This window comes from Cyprinus carpio, chromosome A11 (assembly GCF_018340385.1).
Source record: "Cyprinus carpio isolate SPL01 chromosome A11, ASM1834038v1, whole genome shotgun sequence".
Taxonomy (NCBI): Eukaryota; Metazoa; Chordata; class Actinopteri; order Cypriniformes; family Cyprinidae; genus Cyprinus; species Cyprinus carpio.
In genome coordinates, this window is record NC_056582.1 from 11302236 (window position 1) to 11326624 (window position 24389).

The 24389-nt window shown below is 36.9% G+C and overlaps 1 protein-coding gene and 1 long non-coding RNA gene across 9 annotated transcripts in view; one reads left to right on the forward strand and one right to left on the reverse strand.

Moving 5' to 3' along the window:
- Window positions 1–24389, reverse strand: part of LOC109106990 (zinc finger, MYND-type containing 8) — a 47389-nt gene that overhangs the window by 20151 nt on the left and 2849 nt on the right. For 2 of the 5 annotated variants that reach the window (XM_042766227.1, XM_042766226.1), the window contains exon 1: window positions 1847–1970. The gene's annotated coding sequence lies outside the window, so the exon portion shown is untranslated. Of the gene's footprint in view, window positions 1–1672; window positions 1771–1846; window positions 3847–4304; window positions 4545–5302; window positions 5382–5484; window positions 5566–5683; window positions 5878–6290; window positions 6786–8053; window positions 8621–9056; window positions 9219–10100; window positions 10239–10321; window positions 10819–12466; window positions 12583–12676; window positions 12755–12832; window positions 12889–12982; window positions 13071–13188; window positions 13282–15901; window positions 16016–17411; window positions 17634–19655; window positions 19808–20010; window positions 20076–23241; window positions 23382–24389 lie in introns of those variants that run through there. The other 3 variants (XR_006161115.1, XR_006161116.1, XR_006161114.1) reach the window with 3 other exon arrangements.
- LOC109106991 lies at window positions 848–23383 on the forward strand. Of its 4 annotated transcripts, none has more exons than XR_006161117.1 (8): window positions 848–1086; window positions 3742–3765; window positions 5710–5879; window positions 6300–6533; window positions 10586–10790; window positions 15833–15959; window positions 19706–19855; window positions 23256–23383. It is a non-coding gene; the product is annotated as an uncharacterized LOC109106991 (long non-coding RNA). The 4 variants fall into 4 exon arrangements; XR_002020666.2 differs by lacking the exon at window positions 23256–23383 and adding an exon at window positions 19999–20526; XR_006161119.1 differs by lacking the exon at window positions 5710–5879.

Below are 24389 nucleotides of genomic sequence, written 5' to 3' on the forward strand. Positions count from 1 at the left end.
GAACAGATGGCTAAGAGTGACATGAAAATTACAAAATAGCCAGTCTATAAAAACCCTACAGTTAATAGGCTACATTTAAACAATCAATATGTATACCAGAAAACTGTGAGCAAGTGGATCTTCTACACGGAATTGTGTCATATATTTGATTTGGCTCGTTCTTGTCAGCTTAAACAACCACTAAAAATATTGTTCGACCCCTGCACTCAAGTTAAAAGCTTAATACAAACAAGTAGATGACAGCTCGTGGTTACGTTATAGTGTTATAACTGCAATAATTCCTCTTACACACATTTTCTAAGCGAGTAATGTAAGATCACTGCACATCTCACATACTGGGCGTCATGTATTACACTGTATAATATAATTGCTATCCAATAACATTAAGATAACACAAAAATTAACAAATTAGAATAGGGAACAAAACCCACAGCTATAAAGACGCGCATAAACTGTTCCATATAAAACCGTGTTGAAGGCCCAGTCGTAACGTGCTTCGCTGTGCTCTGGCATGGCCGCGCTTAGTACTGAGTGTCATATTAACACACAAACACACCTGACACGAGGAACTCATCACAATTGTAACCCCCAAATGCGGTAAAATACACATTCGCGTGATGCAGAAAGGCGCAAAATGAGAGAAAACGTTTTGTTACTTGCCCGTTAGCTTTAGCTAATCGCTAGCGCACGACCTCCATTCCGTTCCTGCGCAGTCTCGCTCACACAAGAGATCCTTTCATCCATTATTTTGTTCCTCAGTCCCGCTCATAAGATTTTACGTTGTATATGGCGCAGAATATAACTGAATACAATTCTCAATAGGCTCTATATTATGTACTATGGGTGTTAAATCTAACTAATTTCTGCGAATCGGTCGTCGTTGCGTAATGACGCCATCACGCGCTCCATACGTCCTGACGTTCCCATAAAACCCTACGTACGTTTACGCTACTGTTATTACGTTATTGGGTAAGCGTGTTTATTTGATGTCTTCAGGATTTTCACGCCGAACGAATCACACAGACTAGTTTCTTGGATCGATTCAAAAAGGGATTCGTTTGCGAGTCCTCCAAAGAGAGAGCATTGGTGGGTCAAACACAGAGCTGCCACGTGAGAAGAGGTTATCGTCTAACTTACACGTAAAGTTTATTTACTAGCGAACTAATTCAGAGATATTTCATATTCATGCAAAATATGCTGAAGACTTTAAACATTTAAAACCAGCATAGTTTCCTTGACAGACATATGTAAGTATACGTATCTGCACGGACTAGCTCTCTATACCGTCCAGTCGTGCAGAAAAATACAAACATTCATGAAGAAAAATACAAACATTATAATAAATTAACGTTAGATTCAAACGCTGCAAAATAATGCACACGTTTAGTGCAACACCAGAGGACCACACACACACACACACACCCACTTCGTAGACACTGTACAAATCAAACCTTAACTGCATCTAAACTTCGTAGTAATCACATTTAAACAGGACGGAATAATTAAGTAGTGTACATAAATCTGTTAACAGTTTAGAGAATAACGTACAGTCAAACTAATAAAAAAACGTGACTGCCAAGCACACGAGAGACATGCGTGTTTTTAAAACTCATATACCAAAATATAGATTCAGCCTTATTTGATCTGGAGACAAAACTTTGTTATACTCCACCTTGAATAATCTTTTCTTGTCGTATCAAATAAATATGGAGACTCGTGGCGCCATTACTCGAGCGCGAGGTTCACTGCTGTAAAGATGACACACTGAAGCTGCATCTCTGAATTCAGCACAGACGACCGGCAGAATAACATGCATTAGTGTTGATAACTGAAAATGCATACTCACTTTTTAGCATTAATAGCTTTCGGCCCACGGTTAGTGCAAAGGTATGACCTCCATTTTCTTTTCTCGTTGATGATGGTGGCGAATGCAGTATTTGCTTTTGCTAGAAGTGCATAGCATGAAGCTGAAGTTACAATGTAGAACAGCGACGCAGTGTCGTGGGGGTGAAAATGCACCATCCAAACATATCGGACATGCAGAAGCGCGCCCTCTAGTCTGCAGTCGAACACCTGACCAAAGCCTCATCATGCATACCAGTAAGCTGATAACTCACAAATAGCAGCTTATTAAAATAACGAGTTTTCCCCGTTTCATGCACATCAGTAAACCGCGTTTACACGACTTCATTAATAAATCAGGTTACATCAAATACAGTAGGGTTTTCTTTCTTGCATGTTTTAATGTCAATCACTCATCAATGAATGACTCCAATGTGTGAAACATTTTTATCAGGTGTTCTCTTTAATTCACTTGCACCATACAAAAACTATTAAATTACAATTTAGACCACCGGATCTTTATTTATATACAATATTGTAAACATCGATCTGTTCTTCTTTAGACTGACAGCCCCTCTTGACCGCTTTCCTTTGCCCTCTGTATGTACTATTAACAGCATAACATACAGAAAAGTTTCTGTTTGTGGTTCATAGATGCAGTATATTATGGGTTAATAAAAAAATTGTTCTTCAAACATTTAGAATACAGCATCAAAAATTATAACTAACAAAAACAGCAATAAACAAGTACTGCCTTAATCACCTGTATTGGTGTGAAGTTACAATCCTGTTAACTAGGATATTAAAAGGTAATTTAAAAATAATAATTTTTGCCAATGTTCATATAAAATGAATCAGGTACTTTTAAAAGTTAAAAAAGGAAACATAAATTACTCGTCTTAAAGTAATAATCATCTTAAAGGCAAATAATTCTTTGACACCAACAATATAGACATGACAAAATCTTCTGTCTAACACTGGCTTCCAAATGCAAGGTAAACCTAAAAAGAGAACAATGAGATTATATTGATGACACAAACTGCATCATCAACAGGATCACAGCAGGCGAAACAGAAAAACTGAAGGCATTTATGATATATTACAGGTAAACAAATAAACAGAGCCTCGGATTTATAATTCTCACTCTTATCTAGTGAAAATACAGCTTCACAACATGTTTAACCATCTCCTGTCCATGGAGACACACAATCGAAAAAAATAGTGATAAAGTAGTCATATTTTGCAAAACAGTGTTTAAACTAGCGCTGTATGGAGAAGATACGATGTTGTCTCTTAAGTTTAATATAACCAAATGTTTCGATAAAATAACATAAATAAGATAATCCAAGAAATACAGCACAATACTCGTCTTAAATTACCAAAAATAAAAATAAACACATTTTGTACTAGTTTTTGGAACTGGAAATAAAAACCACCATTTCGCTGTAACCATAAAATGAGTGATGGGACTCATCTTTGAAAGATTACCAGCAGATCAGGCTTTCTGAATATTATAAATATATTTTGGCAACATTAAAAAGATGAACTCAAATAAAAGTTATCAGACCCCATGTCAACAATAAATAAACTGGTCTTTTTTTTTTTTAATCAAACCCAACAGTAGCGGACAACCCTCTCAATCCTACAGCAGGAAATGGTCTGTGTGTCTTAGATTTAGAACATTCAGACATAATCATAGCATAAAAAAAAAAAAAACACAAAAGCACAGTCAGGCAAGACAAACATTAGTGGACAAAAATGTAGTGAAGAATTTGACAACATCTATGTACAGCTGTACAGACATAAGTGCTGATGTAGTGTGTTTTGTACAAATGAGCTAGGACACTGTGACAGTGACACTGTCCTTGGCTTTATCCACTTCACTGTCTTTGTCTGCAGGTGTAGCAGATACAGTCTCTCTAGGTGAGTTGTTCGGCTGTCCAGGAACTTTGGGAGTAACATCTGTGCTGCCTTCTGACTCTTGTTCTTGCTGTGATGATGTTGCTGGAATGCACAAAGTCATTTCATACACACAAGATGACAAGTCATTTAGTCATTTTAAACACTATTTATATACCACCATTCAAATACTTTTGTTCGGCAAGAATGCATGAAATTGATGTTACAAAAGACCTCTAGAATATATTCTGAAATATATCATGAAATATATCATGAAGCAGCACTTCTGTTTTCAACATTGAGAATAAGAAGAAATGTTTCTTGAGCAAGAAATCAGCATATTAGAATGATTTCTGCAGGATCTGACACTGAAGACTGGAGTAATGTAATAGAAAACAGCTATTTTAAACTGTAATTAGTTTTAATTGTATTTAAATACTTTTTACTGTATCAAATCAATGCAACAACAACAAAAAAAAATCATACCATCCCCAACTTTTGAATAGTAGTGGATATTTATGAGGTGATATATATAGCCATTCTGAATGGGATACTATGCTTACCAGACTGTGTGCATGACTTCATGTGCTCAGGCCAGTGTGCTTGTTGGCAGGGATAGTCGCAGTAGCTGGTGTTCCAGCAGCAGTAGAAAATGGCCTCCTTTCTGCAATTTGCACACCACTGCTTCTTTTTAGTTTCATCTATGGCCTGCTGTTTCTCCACCTCCATCTGCTTCTTGACCTCCGTCACGATTCGCTCTCGCTCCTGTTCGAGGCTCTGCCTCATCTCTGCCATGGTTAGCTCTGAGTACATTTAACAAATGTGGACAAACACATATGCAGTCAGTATGGAATATAACCAACACAAATAAACACCCACCAAATAAATCTTAATTAATCCCAAACAAAATCAAATATATTTCTCAAACAAAAGTCATTTTTTTTTTTGTTTTTTTTTGTGTTTTAAATGTTCTCGATTCCATTTAAATGGTTAAATTAAAATTTAGTGAACAAAAAAGCATGTCTAGTTAATTGAAATCATACAAATGTACAACAATTTATTAAAACTATAACAAAAATTGAATTTTTAGGGCCCTAAGAAATGCATTTTATTTTTCCCAAATTCAGGTGCTTCATGTACTTGACATGTCATGTGTGCTTAACTGTGTGTAGTGAAGGAAACTGCACAGATAAAATTGCATGTCATTCACACATAGACATGCAGACTTTGCATTTTAATAGCATTTATTTTTGCACTTTAATGTTCACAGACACATTTTATTTAAGCGTACTGCCCTATTTAGAATTTTTTATCCAAAATTTGCCAAATTCAGCATTATACTGTAAATTCCATATTTATAACTGGATTCTGTTATTCCATCTACATTTACGGAACTCACAGGGACTTATATCATTTAACGGTCAATATTACAGCTTTTTAATTTATTGCTTTAGGCAGGCATTAACCAATGTCTTGTACATGCTCATCCCCTTCATACTCATTTCATTATTGGTGCATCCCTACGTTAATGAAACATTAATATTATCAGAAAATCACATACCTAAATTGTGCTTCATCTCTGATAATTCTTGTTGATGTAGCCACTGCAGTTTTTCAATTTCAATTCGCAACCGTCTAATCTGTAACGGGGCAAAAATGGCTGTTTTATTCATATTTTCAAGCTGTTAAATAACTCACCAACAGTGCTTTGCTCTTCTCCAGATTTACTTTACAAATACAAACCTCTGCTATTGTGTTTCCTGATGTGCTTTTGGAAAGGTCATTATATATCTCAGTCATTGTCCCTTTAACTGCATCCATGATCTGTTAATAGTTTAAAAACAGTTGGTCAAACATATCAATAATTACGTTAACAGAACAATTAAAATGGTTTTCATCTAAAGGTGTAGTTTGCAGCCCCCATTTCTTTTAGCAATCTCACTTTATTAGTGTACTTCGCTATATCAGCTGCTACATCTGCAGACGTGGTGGGGATCTGGAAGTCTCCAGTTGTGGATGTTGATGATGAAGAGCTGACAGAGGGTCCTGCCATCACGGTGGCCGATACCGGTGTGCTGGTCACCAAGGTGACGGTGGATGTGGACGTGGTTTGTGTCGAGTCTTTCTGTTGCACTGCTGTAAGAACAAATCCAACAATAGTGATATTTAATTTTGGAATAAGATGTTTTTGAAAAGTTGTCTCTTAAGCTCACCAGAGCTGCATTTACTTGATTAAAAATAAAAAAGTAATATTATTGCAATTTTATTCATTTCAAAACGTCATTTATTCCTGTGATGGCAAAGCTGAATTTTCAGCCTCATCACTCCAGTCTTCAGTGTCACATGATCCTTCAGAAATCATTCTTATGTGCTGATTTGGTGCTCAATTATTTGTAATTATTATCACTTCACAATTCTTAATAATAGTTCTTCTTATTATAATTTTGAAAACAGTTTACTGTTTTTTTGATTAAATAAATGCAGCCTTGTAAGCACGAGAGACTACTTTCAAAAATGTAATTATTCCAAAATTCACGTCGACTGCATACTTTTCACAGCCTGTCGTGTTTGGTATCTGGTGCTGGATGAAGGCTGCTGTCCCGACGAGGATGAGGAGACCTGCGCTTGCTGCTGCGGCTGTTGGCTGCGCTGCACCTGTGTTAACACCTGCGCCTGCGTGGCCGGTTGCGTTTGGCCCTGCTGCTGCCTGTGCACCTTTTGCATGTGCCACTTTTGAGAGGACGTCTGAAACTTGGTGGTGGGGTTCCACACGACGGCCTGCTGCACCACAGGTACGGTCTCTCTGGGCAGTAAAGGTCGCTGTTTCTTTACTGTGCTGGTGGGGATGGGTGAGGAACTGTTGGCGGTGGAGGGAGTGGTGATGGGGAGGGTCGAGGAGGTCAAAGTTGTGTTGCTCGGAGCTGCTGTGAATGGTATTATGTTAAGCGGGACGGCCATCGGGGATTGAGATGGGTCTTTAATAGTTGGGGAGGAGGACAGGACTGTTGAGTTCTGAGGCTGGGTTGAAATTGGAGTGGCTTTACCTGGAGTCACAGAAAATCATGAGCGCATGAGACAGGGTTATTATCGTTAACTAAAACCATAAAAACACATTTTTGTTACTTAAAATAAATGTTAACTGAAATAAAATAAAAACTAGAGAAAAAAAAGAAAAACATATTTTATGTTAGATAGTTGCAAAGCCACATTTCTCATTTTCATTTAAACTTTAAACTCTGTGACTATTGAAAATAACTCAAATGTATGACCAAATTAGTAATTTTTTAAAAATGAAAACAGAAAATATAAAAGTAAAAACAAATTCTAAATATAAAAAAAAACTAATAAAAAACACACAATAAAATTACTTTAATAATACTTTCATCTAAACTATTAATAACAATTATAAGAGTATCTCTGGCATGAGAACACATTAACCAATTTACCTAACCAGGGAAACAATATAAAGAGGCAAGCAATAAATAATAATTTTTCCTTGTTTTTAGTTTGTCGACATTTGTTAGTTTACTGGTTTCGGGTTTTGTCCAGTTGAATCTTAGAATGGTTCAAAATCCAAATAAACAATGGTTATATTTAAAAATGCACAAAACATTTTTGTATATCTTGATAAATATGGCAGTAGTCTTAGGCTTGATAAATACACACATGGGCAAGAAATATTAATTTATGCCGAAGGTAGGATTGTATAAAAACTTACCTGTAATTATCTTAGAAACTTACTTGGGAAAAAAAATGTCTACTATAACGTACAAAACACCTGGCTTAGAAGCAAGCAACACTGTAACAATATTACTGTAATATTAATAAAGAAGTAATCTGAGGTAAATTTCAATTTCAACACAATAGATGACTGAGACGCAAGATGGCGCCAGTTGCGTTTGTATGAAACAAGAGAGCGTTGATCAGGCAAGTCAAAAAGAATATGCAGTAAGCTATAATCGATTTATTCTGTAAGAGAAACCGTCTGATAATAATGGGGTTACTGGTAGTAGTAGTAGTATACGGCAAGTCACGTGATCATGTGGCGATCAGCATGAAGCAACCCGCTAGATTAATTACTTTATAATTAAAATTACTGAGTGCACCTGTAAACATCAACTATCATCTGACTGGTTGTGTTTTTTATTGTTTTGTTTTGCTTTTGTATTGTTTTTATTTGATTCACTTTCAATAGTAACATAAAAATTACTTGATGCTGATCTAATAGCATCTGGTGCAATACATTTTTTTTTTTTGGCTTAACAGTATTATTTACTGCTTTATTGGGATGGATTCATAAAGGCAGTCTGACCTTCAGGTTTGGAGGCTGTGGGCTCTTTGAGTGCAGTGACAGCAGCTGAATCTTTCCTGTTCCTCTTCCTCTCCTTCCCTGCCTGCTCTTCTCCCAGGTCAATGACCAGCTCTCTCTCAGAGTCCGAGTCCATGTCTTCATCCACAGATGCCGGCTGCACGGCCTCCTCAGAGCCCTTGGGTTTCTCTCTGGGTTCTGGAGATGCGGGAGCAGCTTTCAGTTTCTCAGGAGGTTCTTTCTCTGAATCCATCCTTGGTTTGTCTTTAGCTATAGGCTCAGAGGTGCTTGTTTTTTGGCTGGTTTCTCCTTTGGTTGTTGTACTGGCTGTAGCAGCAGACTCTGCTCTGCTGTCTTTGTCCTCACCAGCAGCCGCCAATAGTTTTGACTTTTTCTTGGGTGGCTCTTTCTCATTTTTATCATCAGCTACGGTTTTGTCATCTTGGCAGCTCTTAGATTTCTGTTCGTCGTCGCTACCGTATTCACTGTCGCTGGAGACAGACTTGTCGGATTCCTCTGAATCGCTGTGCTCTACGCCTTTATACACATCCTCAGATATTTCATCTATACCTGTGAGACACAGAAATGTTTAACTTTGACGAAAGTAATACAATGGCTGCACATTCTCTATCAATTTATAGAGTGTAACTAACTCACTAATGATGAAAACAGGACTATTTAAAAAGCTCCAAAAAAATTATATTTAGAATTCTAAAAATGCTGTTCGAAAAACGATTAGATATTGCAGAAGGTTTAATGAGTTAAGCAAAACTGTATTTTACCTAACAGGGAAGATATAGGCATAATTAGTCAAAAAATATTTACGTTTTGTCCTAAAACTCATGTTGGACTAACAAAACAAAAATGCTTTTTAATGCCATCAGAGAGTTTTAACAGAATGGTTTGTGAATGGCAGCAAAACACTGAAAGCTGTTGTAATTGTAGTCAGTTCAAAGTGTGAAAATGTCTGTTGTGTTTCTGATGACAGATTTCTATCTGAACTCACCCAGCTGTGCTTTGCAGCTCTCTATGGTCTTATCCAGGTTAAGTTGGAAACGGCTTCTGATCTGTCTCTTAGGGGAGGTGAGCGAGGGCTGAGCTCCCTGCTGCTGTTGTTGCTGGACACTTTCACTCAGCTCCTTCAGGTCCATCTCTGCCTTACTACGATCTGAAAGAGATCACAAGGCTCTCACTAGCCCTCTATGAGCATATCTAAAAGCATATTCATTTGATCCTTGTTACATCCTTATTTGAGAGGCAGAACGTCTAATATAAATAAGATCTAAGAAGATTTAGAAAGGCTTTTTGTGGAATAGAATCACCAATGAATTATCCACAATGAGACCTTATTGTTTAATTGTGAAGAAATTAAATATGGTCAATTTTGATTTCATGTTTACTTTCACACAGTACAACATATTGAACAGACTTCCATTCCCTCCATCACAGCCTTATTTCTGTTCACATTAAATTCCATATATATTATGTAACATTTTTATTTTAAACATTTTTATGCACACAGTGCATATACTGACATATACGTAATTTATAGCCTTCACTTTGGAAGAGAACAGTGGGCAAGATGTGATATAACATGCTTTACCATTCAAAAGTTTGGAGTCAAGTTTTTTTGTTCAAGAAATTGATACTTTTATTCTACAAGTAAAGTAAAGAAAATATTTCAAATAAATGCTGTTCTTTAGAACTTTGTATTTATCAAAGAATCCTGTAAAAGAAAATTATTTCCAACACTGATAATAAAGAGAATTTTTTTCTAGGATCATGAGAGGATCATGTGACCCTGAAGACTGGAATGAATTAGATTTTAAATTATTTAAATTACGGTTCACAATATTTCTGTAAAACTTTGTTTTCTATCACATAAATGCAGCCTTGGTGAATATAAGAGGTTTTGAAAACATTTAAAAATCTTATTGACCCCAAACTTTTGAATGCTAGTGTATATTCAGAAAATAATATGTGGCTATTATCAGATAAAACAGTTAATCAAGGAAACAAGCAGCAGATTAATCAACTGAAGGGGGCTTACCGAGGTTGAGGTTGAGGATGCTGCCGGAAGTGGGGGTCTTCTCCTGTTTAACAGGGGTGCTGGGAGCCGGGGAATGGAAAGGTTTAGGGCTCTCTAAGGTGTTTCCTGTGAGACCTGCTCTAGGAGGGGCAGGCGATGCTGTTAGAGTAGAAATTAGCTTTAGTGTCATACAACAAATCATTGTTTAAATATTATCAGGAAAAAATTCATGTTACATATACCAGTGCAGTCCACTGACTCCTCTCCAGTGCTGTAATGTGGCAGGGCCGCTCTAGCATGACCTTTCTCTGCAGTCTCCTGTTCTCCATCAGATCCCGTATGGGCAGAGGAGTTAGTGCTCATTGGTGAACGAGGCATGTCAGTCATTGAGATTCGCCTTCCTGTCCCGCCCCCTACGTTTCCACTGGACACCATGCTCTTACCCACAAGCAACTTTGGAGATGCTGTTACATCAAAGCTGATCTTGATCTTCTCATGTTTTTCAGGTTTGACGGAGCCCGCACCAGGGTTCGCCGGGTCCAGAAGCATCTGGAACTGGTTGTCTGGTGTGTAAGGTGTGCGGAATGGAGCGTAATTGAAGACTCCAAATTTTTTCCGGATGTTCTCTACGTACACTTCCATCTCCTGCATGGCACTGTTGAAGATGCTCTTGGTCTTCTTCACAGAGAAGGGGATCTCTTTGGACATGAGGTAGCAGTTGTTAATAGGAACCCAGGCCCTGTGTATAAAAACAAATAAGTTAGAATAAAAAAAACAGTGAAGTGACTTCGAAGCTAAATGTTTTCTATAAAGAAGTGTCAAATAATTCACCTAGAGTGAAAAGCTTCAGAATATCAATAATATCTAGTGGTCGACCGATATATCGGCCAATATTTGGCATTTTTCAAATATCGATATTGGCCGATAAGTTTTTCTGCTTGGCCAATGTGTTCGAGATGGGACTTTTATTTTGACGGCGCTGCCATTCTAAGCACATAGTGCTCACATTCTCCCTCTTGTTTACTGTCGTTGTTAACAGTTCTGTCTAATAATCCGATAGAACGGTTAAACAAAGGAATTAATGTATACAGAAAATATTATAACTATTGCTTTTATATTACTAGTAATAGAAAGGCAAACATTATAATACTTTCTCGTTTGCCGTCAGCATTGAGCAAATACGCATTTATATAATTTAAACAAATCTCTGAATGACTAATGAACATTTATTTTCACAAACCTTGCAAATCCAGCTGTGAGAACTTGTGAAGTGTGCATTTTTATCCAGCATGATCGCGTGTTCTCTGCATGATGGTCGGTCCGTGTGAATTGAATGCTTTAAACTCGTGATTTCAAATTATGCTGTGCTTTATGCATTTGCCCACTGTCATATTCATGTCATTTTCACTGTGTGCTGTATGTAAAATGAGTGTTACCCTTGCTTTATTTGAAAAATATGATTCCCAATGCATACAAACTTCCCAGAATAGTGAGTGCCCGGTTGGTTACAGTGTTTACTTCCTTTTTAATTATATTTTCATTAAATATTTATTTATTTGTGAAAAATACTTTGTCATCTAAAGTACAAGTATGTTTATTTATTTTTTAATCCATTCTTAAATATTAATAATAATAAAAAAAATTATATTGGGTTTATATCGGCCCCCTGCTTTCCAAGATATCGGCATCGGCTGTCAAAAAACGAATATCGGTCGACCACTAATCATATCTAATCTAAACATATTGGTTTTGTATAAAGATATGAGAAACATGATTTTGGAGAAATGTAGGGCTGCAATAATTGATACAATTGAAAAAATCCATACTGAAAATAATGAGTAACAGATTTTATTAGTTGGTTCTGTGCACACAAAAGCTCAGTGACGTTGTTTTTTGTATAAAAATAAATTGGGAAAAAAAATAATTTAAACTGGATATGAATTTAGGAAGTCTCTTACTTTTATAGAATAAAATGATGTATTTTTGTAATAGCGCAATGTTCATATTTGAAACCTTAAATGCACAGCACAGTTAATATATTTATATAACACTGTAATATTTATTACATAATACATTTTATTACATACATTTTATGTATATGTGTAATATTATTTATGCAATAATATTTGGAATAATTAATTGGGCACTGGGCAGAATGTAATATAACTATATTTTTAAAATATAATAATAAAACAATGTTTTTAAAATTCATTTTCATCCAATTAATCAAAGAATTGGTCAACCTATAAATGGACTTAAAATTATATTGCGCAACACTGCTGATGGTCACTTCTGGTTAAAAGCTAAGATTAAGATGAAGCAAATTGATTTATTGTTTTTGATGTTTTGTGTATGGTTGGGAGGGACCCAGTTCAACAGTTCCTCACCTGTCGTGCTGCCCAAAGAACCGTGCATCCACTTGTCCATCTTTGTCTCGAAGAGCTTTGGCAGGCCAAAATGGGAATCCCTTCAGCTTGGCCCAGACCAGAGGGTGGGGGTTGCTCTGATGCACACAAATATTTCATGAACAGATGGTTAACTCACACTGGTTACTATGTGAAGAAGGAATTTCATTTTTTTTAGTGTAAAACACTCACACATGGTTCACAAAACCAGTTGTCCCTTTTCTGGCAAGCAGAGAGATAGCACTCCGGACAGACCTCGATCTCATTCATCTGAAAAGTAATTGGTATTTAAAAAACTGGCACTGAATGAGTGTGTACTTACTTTGGCTTACAATTTATAATACATACTTCATGTTCACAGATCTTTACAATAACTTTAGCCGTTGCTGTAAGTTTATGGTTGCCTAAGAGAAAAACAGAGGCAAAGAGATAGTTTTAACAAAACAAACATTCAGCAGAAACTAATTTGACAGTACAGTAGAACTGTTAGCAACCAACCTCCATTATAAATGATACAGTTATGCAAAATCCACTTCACATCAGCCAGGAAAGCCTCGGTGGAGCCGTACATTTTCTTTTTAATATTCTGAATAGGAACAAAAAGTGAACACAGACAAACTAATAAAATACTTTTATAAGATGCCAGATTTGATACATTCCTAAGAGTTAAGAATATCGATCAGGTTCAAATGCTTCGCTTTCACCTTTTCTAAAGTACAGAGATCCATGGGATGAAATATATATTCTGCATAATCAGGATGCTGTTCCAATGACACCGGCTTCTGAAATGGCTCCGTCTGAAGAAAAGAAAGAGATATTTAAATATTAGAGGTTAAAAAAAATAATAATAAATATATATATATATATATATATATATATATATATATATATTATCCTGTAATTCCTATATATTATCAGTGTAATTCATAAAACAGTGTATCCGTAATTTTTTTCCATTCATTTCTGGCAGCCAATGCTTCCAGTTTTTTGTTTTTTTTTTAATGTATTTTTTACAGTGTATTTTACGCACAGAATGAAACTTGTGTTGACATACCATTAAAAAAAACTATTTTAACACAACCTAACAAACCAAATTGTGATGTGAAAGCTCCACTGTGAAAGTAACCCCAAACAGCACCAATAGCCGCGTTTCCACTGTCGGGACTAAAGCAGGTGTGCTAGTGCGTGCCAGGGCCAGTCACGTTTCCGCTGTCACTTCTGGGGCTTGATTGTGCCTCGTCGGTGCTTACTCGGGGCCAACGCCTGGGTTTTTTGGCCCGACGAAAACCTTGGGCCAAAGCGGGCCAGCTGGGGCTAGAGGAGTGGTTATGAACAAAGGCAGAGTTTCTCCGCGTCTGCAGAGCGTCAGCTATAACACCAGCATTAAAAACTTTTTAAAATAAGTTAAGCTCAAAACTCACTTTCAGTCAGCAGCGAGTGTTTGAAATACTGATGTGGATTATAATCACCATACAAGGCAGAAATATTTATAAGCGATGCAAAAGACTGCACACTAGCCATTAACGTTACCACAGTAAACATTGTAATTTCGACCACTTGAAGAAATCAGACATCAGCTTATTCTTTAATCACAATCGTGTATTTATTTAGTAACATATTTTATCTGTCATAAGTCTCGTCTAGAGAGTTTAGCTCCGCGTAGCCTATGTCATAAAAATATAAAAAAAAATAGAACTTTTATAAAAATATAGAAATTATAATTAATTCTAAATGTGATGTATATAGGCTACTGTGACTACAAATAAACAGAAACAGACTCGACTGAATAAGCAAGCTATGTTCATAACGCTTTATTTCTGTGTGACTAATTTTCAATCCTGATAAATTAATTCATTATGATCAATGTATCAGTTATTATAGTAATACATTGATGCTTTTGGATTTAAATATTTAACAAAGCATGCAAACAAACGGGCGCTTTTATCATGTTCGTTTTGTGATCGTGCTAGTTCCCGTGACTTATTTCTTATCAGTGTTGCCAACTAATTTTCAGGGGAAGTTCTAAAGGAAGATCGATTTGTTGCTAAAAGTTGCTAAATGAGGTTGTGATGTCGTTGCGTGATGACGTCATTGCATAACCATTACACAAAACAGCGTTTTTTACATAGAATACACAACGATATTACTCAAATCTCAGCGAAAAATATTTTTTAAATGTTATTTGTTCAAAAAAATATATATTATAAACTAAATATTTTAATTTGTAAAAGTAACATAAATAGCACGTCTTTATGATCAGATTTTTTTACAACATTGAATTATTGAACAGATAAACATTTTATGTATTTTCTTATAACTAGTAAAACTGCACATTCTGAACAGTTATAGTTTTTAGCAGTGTACTGGTAGTTAGTTGGTGTGCTACACAAAAGTCTATAAAAATAGGACACAATGTACAGTTTATATGAAGGAACAATACATATTTAATTTTTAATTTAAATATTATTTGAATTCCACATTGCATTTTGTGTTTTCAGGTTACAGTTTACAACTTAATGGATAACATCCTGGCAGAAAAAGACTAGTACCTATTCAGTTTTTCCACATATTTTGTTCTTACAGTGTACCTAACTGAACAACAATTATATATACAAGCTAATAACATACTGTATCATAAATGTGAATTTATTATTGACCATTCGGAACTTGCAACTTAATGCACATTTGATGTTTGTACTGTTAAGCATCTTTCTCTAGCCCTCTCTAGGTTGATGTGCTGCTTGGCTGGCTAGCTGTTCAATGGTTTCCTCTTTTTGTGTAATTTACATGAAAATATGTGTCTTTTTTATCATTTGAGTCACTTTACAAAAGTTGATAAAAGTTGCCAAAAACTTTTTAAAAATAGCTAAATTTGTTGCTAGGTGCTTTTTGAAAAAAATAGTTGCTAGGGTAGTCTGAAAAGTTGCTAAATCTAGCAACAAAGTTGCTAAGTTAACAACTTTCTAATAACTTCTCTTTGTTGGTAAAATGATGGGGTTGTGCGACGTTGTTTCTGAGAGCTGTGTAAAGGGCGGGTTTAAGTGAAGCGCAGCAAAGCTTCTGGCCCTACTGTGGAAATGCAGCGCTATTTTGGCCTCAGTGCTACAGGTCCGAGGCTATTAGACCCGCCCGGCCCGTTTAAAGCACTGGCTCGCACTGGCCCAGCAGTGGAAAAGCGGCAATTGAGACATTCATGAAGCTTTTCAGGTGGGCAAAATGTGTCTGTTCTATGAGGAAAGCGGCTTTAATGTTAGACTCTCATTTCATAATGAAGTATACAATCAATGTTTAAAAAAAGTGGGAAAACATTACAATTTCTCACAATTGCTTTTTTTGTGCTTGTTCTAGGCACAGCTTTCAAATGTAGACTAAATCATGGATCTCCAAAGCAGAGCCATGGAAAGTCAAGAAACCTACACCAGGCTGCTTTATCTTCTGGAGAGCAAACTTCAGCAGGAAAGACAGCTGATCCAATGTGAGCATCGTCATAGCTTTACTCTGAGTCTCTATGCACTCTGCAACTGTTATTTTCTGTAAACAAAAGAGAGCAATGAAAGAGTTTTAAAAATGTAAATGAATTCAGATATTACTGGCATGGTAGGCTGCCAGTTACAGCTTATGTTTAGTGTTCAGTAACTTAGTAGGAGCATTACTAATTTCACATGCAAAAAAGTTAGCCAATCATAAAAGCCGTAATTAACATGCAATACAGACATTTTAAAGTTACAGTAGCAAAATAAGCCTGTTTAATTCCAAAAGTCAGAGAGGGTGGAATATTGTCAGGTAAAACAGAAGTATGACTTTTTAGTGAAAGAAACCTTGACTAATATTATAAATGGATTTTAGAAAAAAATTACATAATTAAAAGTTAATTTAACTAATAGATATTGCCATACTTCCCCAGCTGATTAATTACTTTAAGAATTGCAAACATTTTTTGCATTATAAGTTTTCTGAAATGTTATGTTTAAATATGCAAATAAGGCATTATCTAATTAATTATGCAATAATTATCACAAATTTCCAGAACAGAAATCTGAACAATGGATGAAGCCAGTTTCAGAATTCTTGTTATATTTTTGTTGACATATGTGACCAGAAAACCTTAAAAAAGGTTTAACCTTAAAAAAAACCTTAAAATCTTAAGTCGCTGGGGCATATTTGTAGCAACAGCCAAAAATACTTTGTATAGGTCAAAATTATTGATTTTTCTTTTATGCCAAAAATCATTAGTATATTAAGAAAAGACTATGTTCCATGAAGATATTTTGTAAATTTCCTACAGTAAATACATCAAAACTTAATTTTTTATTAGTAATATGCATTGCTAAGAACTTCATTTGGACAACTTTAAAAGCGATTTTCTCAATATTTAGATTTTTTTGCACCCTCAGATTCAAGATTTTCAAATAGTTGTATCTCGGCCAAATATTGTCCTATCATAACAAAACATACATTAATAGAAAGCTTATTTATTTTGAAAATCTATCGAAATTTTGAAAAATTGACCCTTATGACTGGTTTTGTGGTCCAGGGTCACATATCAGGGTCAACGGTTTTTACAAAATGGATTTCAGATATGTCTTTGTATCACTCCATAAATCAGAAAATACGGCCAGAACAAAAATCACCATGTTTTTAGGAACAAAATGGTGTATAAAATCAAGCAAATCAATATAAGCAAACCTCTCTGTAAAAAACTTCAGAATATAGATGGAACAAAAATATATATATGTATTGTAAAGAGGCGTATTGTAATTGAAATCTACAGATGCAAATAGATTTTTTAAAAAGTGTAATAAAATAAACTATGTGTTTGTCTGTAGTAGTATCTTGCCCTAACTAAAATATTTCCAAATAGCTAACAATCTGCACTGTGAAGATAAAATGATTTTTTTAGCCAAAGTAGAGCTGCATGAGCCAGTACCTCACATTCAGGGCAGAACCAGTCTCCCTCGGGCTCTGCAGCCAGTTTGAGGCACTTAGCGTGGTAGACGCGCGGGCAGAGCTCACAGCAGAGCACTTGGCCCTCGCGGTGGCACACCCAGCAGTAGAAGTCATTCCGCCCGTCCTGCGGTACAACATCAACAGGGTCTGTGGTGAGTGCGGGCTGCTTCACATAGTAAAAGGGACCATGTCTTAGTTCTGACTGGAATGCGGGCGAGAGAAACAGAGGGTTGGGGTTTCAAAACATGGCTATTAAAGGTAACAAGACAAAACAAACAGGCACAACGGTTATCGATCAGGGAGTGGCATGGAAGGACAGAAGAAGGCAAATGTAGACTAATGAGCATTAAATTAATGGAATTTCAATCTGTAACATGAAAGTAAATGCATCCTTGTTAGAGGTGGAAACAAGCTTTGGTCTAATAATTCATTGCAGCTGCATCAACATGAATCATAGGCTGTCCCTGGATACACATTTCTGCTTAGCTCGCATGACAGTCACCTGCCTTGCATTTGTTTGGCTGAGCTCATTATCTGAAGCCATGGATCTTAGGCTGTTTGTGAAAATGAATGTCACTGTCGAAAGATGACACTTTTCTATAAGGTAAAATGTTTTGTTTGGATTCCCTGCAAAAAAACAGTAGTGATCAACTTGAGGGTTTATCAATCGCTGATACTAGGGTTTGATGATAAGTGTGGTCTGTTTGCATATGGTTGCTCGTGATGTGAGATGCTGAAAAAACTATGGATGTGATGCAATGGCCACATCAGTCAAAACATGTACAGTCAAACCAAAATTTATTCAGCCACCTTCAACATTTCACACATTATCACAGTTTATTCGCTAAAGTTTAGAAAATAGTTATAAAATATGACAAGAACACAGTTAAACTGTGTCAGAACAAATTCATCTTTATCATGTCTGATAACACTTACTGGTAGTCCACTGTATTAGGAATTTTTGGGTATAATATGTCACGGTTTACTTTATTTTGCTTTCCTCACTTAAATGAACTACAGTGTCAGCATAAATGTTAATTGTGAATACAATTACATTTAATCAGTTAAAAATTTTGAACATTAAATATTTTAGTGGTTAAAATGTATGAATTAGTTTACATTTAATAAATTGGATTTATATGACAAATATATAAACTTGAATATTGTGTATTTAAAACACGTTTGTTGTTTTTTAGTACTATTACATAATTCTCATCCTTATTTGATTCAATTATATGTGACAAACAAATATGCATCACATTACGTTAATTTGTTTACGTTAAAAAGGATGTAAATTTTATATGTATTAAATACATAAATCTTAAATATAGGCCTAAATATTTTTTGTGATAAGATTTTGATAATGACTAAAATAAAATACATTTTTATTTAACAAAATATTTGCAATCAGAGAATTGCATTATTAATTGGAGGCCCCGTTTACACTAGTGCGTTTTCTTTTTAAAACGCATAACTTTTGCTACGGTTACGCCTATCATTTACATTACTCCGGCGTTTTCTACCCTTGAAAACGGAGACTTTTGAAAATGCTGCAGACCCCGTTTTAGTTTGAAAACTCTGGGGTTGCGTTTCAGTGTAAAGGACCAAAACGAAGACTTTTGAAAACAATGGCGTGGCTGCCCACATTCTCTCTAGGTATCCTTGACGACCGTGTAAACAATAATATTGTGCGCATTGTTGTACCCATAGATGTATAGGTAGATTCCCCATTCGATCGCTCCAAGCACGTAGACGCGTCCGCCATCTAAATAGGGGAATCTACCTATTCATATCTATGGCTGCACCTGCATGAATGGTCACGTGACATGCGTTTTAGGTTCTGTAGTGTAAACGGAGATCGTTTCGGAAACGCAGCAGAAACGCCAGTGTAGACGAGGATCGTTTTCATTCACTAGTGTAAATGGGGCCTGAGAAGGCTCTTGGTGGATTTTCGAACATTTGCCAAAAGTGCGCACAAATCTTAAAATGGCCAAAAATAAGGTTAGGCAAATCAGGTGTAAATTCTTTTTTGGTAAAACAGCGAACTAAATAATAAAATGGATTATAGTAATTATGAATACCATCAAATCTTGTAGAGAAATCACCACAAAGTCATCGCCCAAAAGACAAAATAAAAAAAAACAAAACCAGACAGACACTGAAATTAGTGAATGACTGACATGCAGGACTGAACAAGGGCTTGTATAGGGAGCGAAAGTTGCACCTGGTCTTTACTGTTATTGATGGCTCCTGGTTTCTTCTTCTTTTTGACAGGACTGGAGGAGGATTCTGATGGCGAGTGTCCGTTTGAGGAGTGAGGGGGGCTGGAAACCTTGCGCTTAGGGACGGTCCTCTCTGCTGACCCTTGATCAGAGACTGCACAGCAATGGGACAGATTACTGACATAAACTTTGAGTTAAAACTGTAAGTATAAACTAAACTATACTAAAAAAAATTAAGTCTGACCACAAAGCATCAACAAAAATGGAAGCTTAACAAACATGACGTGTTTGCACTGTTTTGACACTTGAATGTGGAAATAAATGTGGCACTCTCATCTCATCGAGGACAATTCTCACCCTTGGATCGTGTTGAGATTTCCATCCTTTCATTTGCATCTGACTCCTTCCCTCCTTCAGCCAAACTGCCACAATGAAAAGAAATCAATGGTATTTAAATGTCCATGTTGTACACCTATACCTGCTGTTTTGTCGTTATGGCACCTGCACTTCTGATGCCATCCTTTTCCATAAAAGAAACTGCTAAACTAAAATGATGCTTGAATTCATTTTGCACCTTCAGAGGGAATGTGTTTAGCGACAGTGAAGATAAAAATTTGATACTAGTGAAAAAAGAATCAGCTGTGGCCTTTCCTAATGGTTTCGTCAACGAGTGACATGGCATTAAAATATCAAATTTTATGTAAATATATACAAAAAAGCCAAAGCAGTATCATTTCTGTAAACAATAATGCGCTTTTCTCCAATCCAAAAACACAACAGACAACCCAGTTTAATTATGCAGTGCAAAAAAAAGAAATAGTTAATATTTCTTGTATATACACTGAACAAAATTATAAAACGCAACACTTTTGTTTTTTGCACCCATTTTTCAATAACCTAAACCAAAAAACCAAAAACTTTTCCAATTAAAAAAAAAGCCTATATTTCTCTCAAATATTGTTTACAAATCTGTCTAAATCTGTGTTAGTGAGCACTTCTCCTTTGCCGAGATAATCCATCCACCTCACAGGTGTGGCATATCAAGATGCTGATTAGACAGCATGATTATTGCACAGGTGTACCTTAGGCTGGCCACAGTAAAAGGCCACTCTAAAATGTGCAGTTTTATCATACAGCACAATGCCACAGATGTCGCAAGTTTTGAGGGAGCATGCAATTGGCATGCTGACTGCAGGAATGTCCACCAGAGCTGTTGCCCATGAATTGAATGTTCATTTCTCTACCATAAGCTGTCTTCAAAGGTGTTTCAGAGAATTTGGCAGTACATCCAACCGGCCTCACAACCGCAGACCAGCCCAGGACCTCCACATCCAGCATCTTCACCTCCAAGATCATTTGAGACCAGCCACCCGGACAGCTGCTGCAACAATCAGTTTGCATAACCCAAAAATTGCTGCGCAAACTGTCAGAAACCATCTTAGGGAAGCTCATCTGCATGCTCGTCGTCCTCATCGGGGTCTCAATCTGACTGCAGTTCATCAGTTCGAGTGGGCAAATGCTCACATTCGATGGCGTCTGGCACTTTGGAGAGGTGTTCTCTTCTTGGATGAATCCCGGTTTTCACTGTACAGGGCAGATGGCAGAAAGCGTGTATAGCGTTGTGTGGGTGAGCGGTTTGCTGATGTCAACGCTGTGGATCGAGTGGCCCATGGTGGCAGTGGGGTTATGGTATAGGCAGGCGTATGTTATGGACAACGAACACAGGTGCATTTTATTGATGGCATTTTGAATGCACAGAGATACCGTGATGAGATCCTGAGCCCCATTGTTGTGCCATTCATCCACAACCAGCACCTCATGTTGCAGCATGATAATGCACGGCCCCATGTTGCAAGGATCTGTACACAATTCCTGGAAGCTGAAAACATCCCCAGTCTTGCAAGACCAGCATACTCACCGGACATGTCGCCCATTGAGCATGTTTGGGATGCTTTGGATCGGCGTATACGACAGTGTGTTCCAGTTCCTGCCAATATCCAGTAACTTGGCACAACCATTGAAGAGGAGTGGACCAACATTCAACAGGCAAATCAACAACCTGATCAACTCTATGCGAAGGAGATGTGTTGCACTTCGTGAGGCAAATGGTGGTCAGATACTGAGTGGTTTTCGGACCCCCTGGAACCCCCAATACAGTAAAACTGCACATTTTAGAGTGGCCTTTTACTGTGGCCAGCCTAAGGCACACCTGTGCTATAATCATGCTGTCTAATCAGCATCTTGATATGCCAAACCTGTGAGGTGGATGGATTATCTCGGCAAAGGAGAAGTGCTCACTAACACAGATTTAGACAGATTTGTGAACAATATTTGAGAGAAATAGGCCTTTTGTGTACATTGAAAAAGTCTTAGATCTTTGAGTTCAGCTCATGAAAAATGGGGGAAAAATCAAAAGTGTTGTTTATAATTTTGTTCAGTGTATATATATATATATATATATATATATATATATATATATATATATATATATACATATATCTTGTTTACCAATACAAATATCTATACCATCTAAACGTTATAACAAAACAAGATCTACTTAAAAATCAAAATGACTTAAGATATTAAGTCTTTTTTCTGAAAAATGTATGAAAATTAGGTGAGTTGAGACAAGAAAAAAATATCTGTCTATGGGGTAAGAACAATAAGCTTAATTCAAAGCAAAAACAAGATTATTTTTCTTACCCAACTTTCTTTCTTAATTTTTTTTTCCATCATTTCAAGGTTTCCATCATTAAATATCTCAATTTAAGAATTTTTACATATTTGTACTGGAAAACAATGTAAAAATACTCAGCAAGAAAATGATTTTTTGCAGTGCATCACTGGTGGAAGTAGCACCAAGATGGTTTCCTCTTACGGCCAAGAGAGAATTTTCTATTAGAAATCACAATAAACAAACGCCATCTGAGTGCAGTCTGCACATCAGAGCGATGGCCCATAACTCATCAGATGTAGCGTCAGTTGATGCCAATGCTAAACCTCTGTGGAAATTTCGATGCAGCACTAGGACTTGAGACCTTCCAAGCCACATAACGTTTCCCATCATTTTGCAGCCTATGCAGGTTTAAAATGCCTCATTTTCTCTCCTGATGCCTGGGTCATTTTCACACCCACCCACCATGAGCAGAGGAACAGAGAAAAAACCTCCATGAACAAACCTCAGGATGATCAGAGAATCACACTGTTATTGACATTTACGAGGTCTATTCTAATGCGTTTGCACTGATGTGGCAGCGATATCTTGCTCCGTCCTGCACCCCCAACCTACAGAGATGCAGATGGGGAGGGGTGTGTTGACAGCATGCACAAGGCAAACATCTGTAGAGCTTGAGCACTTGCCATCTTGGCCTTCTCACATCCAGCCTACATGCACCATCCACTCCCCACCCATAGAAGAATACAGTTCCTCTTACGCAAGCAATAATCCGAAAACATGAGTTAACATGGCAAAATACAATCGCAGCTACACCTATAGCCTTAACACACAAGCTTCCTCCCCAAAAACAGACAGTCACACTAGCATTGTATGGTTGTCCATCTAAAAACTGACATATAATAACAGCATACCTTTTTCTTTACAGGCACAGTACACAGATTCTTCAGGCTGAGCCTTTTAAATGTTTTTTCAGATATAAAGGCAGTGAGGGATGAGACAAAGATGGGTGCAGAATTTTCCAGAAGGGCCCTGCTCTCCCTGCTGCTCTCAGAGCGATTGTCAATCTTTAACCTCAGCTGTGTGCTGCCGATTGGTTTGAGAGCCACACGGAGGCGCGTGATTGGGCGGCTGGTGCTGTGTGTGCCACACAGGCTCTCCCTGCTCTGAAACACTGCTGCAATGCAGGGAGGGCTGCTGCTGCCATTCACCAGGAAAATACTCATATTCTACCCTGAAAACTACCCGTTTGAATAAACATGGGACACAGATGTTCGGACAAACATGTCAGATGGTTTTATTCTCCTCCCCTTCTTGCAGTCACGGGTTAAGGACGACCATTTTGATCACATTCTCTGTCCTTGTCATGTTAAGTAAGAGCCAAACGGAGATCTGACAAATGAGCAGCTCTCAGGAATGCAACAAGGGCCTTGTAAACACCAAGAAACAAAGAAAAGGCTGGAAAATGTAATCGGAGTCGTGGTAAATTGCAGGTCTTGGGAAATATCCCTTATGGGGGAGGGGTCAAAAATGTCAGGGTGACACTATCTTGATATTATAAACAACCTCAATAAAACAGTAAATGATGTCACAGAGGCGATCCCTGTGGTCCTAAATCACCAACGTCAGTGTGTCTCCTAAATATCAGATAATTTAACCCTTTTATGACAAAACAGGGTTAGTTCATGTTGTAAAATATCATGTGGATTTATGATTTTATGAATGTGGACAGAGTTAGGTATAACGCGTTACACAGAAATGTGTTACTGTAACCTAATTACTTTTCCTTTTAAAAGGGTCATATGATGCTGCTAAAAAGAACATTATTTGGTGTATTTGGTGTAATGAAATGTGTTTATGCGGTTTAAGGTTAAAAAACACATTATTTTCCACATACTGTACATTATTGTTTCTACTCTATGCCCCGCCTTCTGAAACGCGTCGATTTTTACAAAGTTCATCGGTCTGAAAAGCGAAGTGTGCTGTGATTGGCCGGCTATTCAGTGCATTGTGATTGGCTGAATACTTCAAGCGTGTGACGGAAATGTTACGCCCCTTAACA